Below are 770 nucleotides of genomic sequence, written 5' to 3'. Positions count from 1 at the left end.
AAAAAAAAAGGATAAAACACAAGAAAGAGGAAGCAGTGATCCACATAAAGAAGGCATTTCCCCTTGCCCTACAGGGGTGTTCATCTGGGTTAGCCTCTGAGGTGAAGCCTGAGTTGGGCTCTGAAGGAGTAGAAATAAACTGGTAAAAAAGAAGTTTGAAGTGAATAGCAAAGAGTTTTGATCACGAAAAAACCTCCTGCGTAGAGGCCCAGTGGAGGAGGTGTGTTTGTTTTGGTGCAACCAGAAAGCTGCCTTTTCCTGGCCATCCTCTCAGTCCCCTTTTGGGCCCCCCAATTCTGAACGAGGAGCCCCATACTTTGGTCAGGGGGGCACTTCCTCACTGTCTTTTACCAAAGTTTGCTGAATAAATAAAAGCCAAGAAGTGCCCTACCCTTTTCCTCCGTGATGTAAATGCCAGGCTTAGAACTTCGGTTTATTATTATTACAGTTTTCTTCTCCTATAATAGTTGTATTTTATCTTTTGGAGAACTGAGCTCCTAGGGCCACACAGCACGCCAGGCCTTGTGCCCGAGTGATGCATAGGTCACTTCATTTAATCTTAACAACGATCCTGTGAGGTTAAGTATTCTCCTCCCTGATTCACAGAGGCTCGGTGAGGTCAGAAACCTGTCCAGCTCTCACAGCTGACTAGTGACGAGATGAGATTTGCTAGGATGACCCGATACTCGGAATTCTCTAAATTCCACCCTTTTAACCACAATACGACGACGTGCAGCCAGAGAAGGCCTGACTTTATGTAATTCGTAACT

The sequence above is a fragment of the Otolemur garnettii genome, unplaced genomic scaffold (assembly GCF_000181295.1).
Source record: "Otolemur garnettii isolate 467f Iridium unplaced genomic scaffold, OtoGar3 scaffold00055, whole genome shotgun sequence".
Taxonomy (NCBI): Eukaryota; Metazoa; Chordata; class Mammalia; order Primates; family Galagidae; genus Otolemur; species Otolemur garnettii.
The sequence above is the reverse complement of the archived record's forward strand: the minus strand, read 5'-3'. Positions refer to the sequence as shown.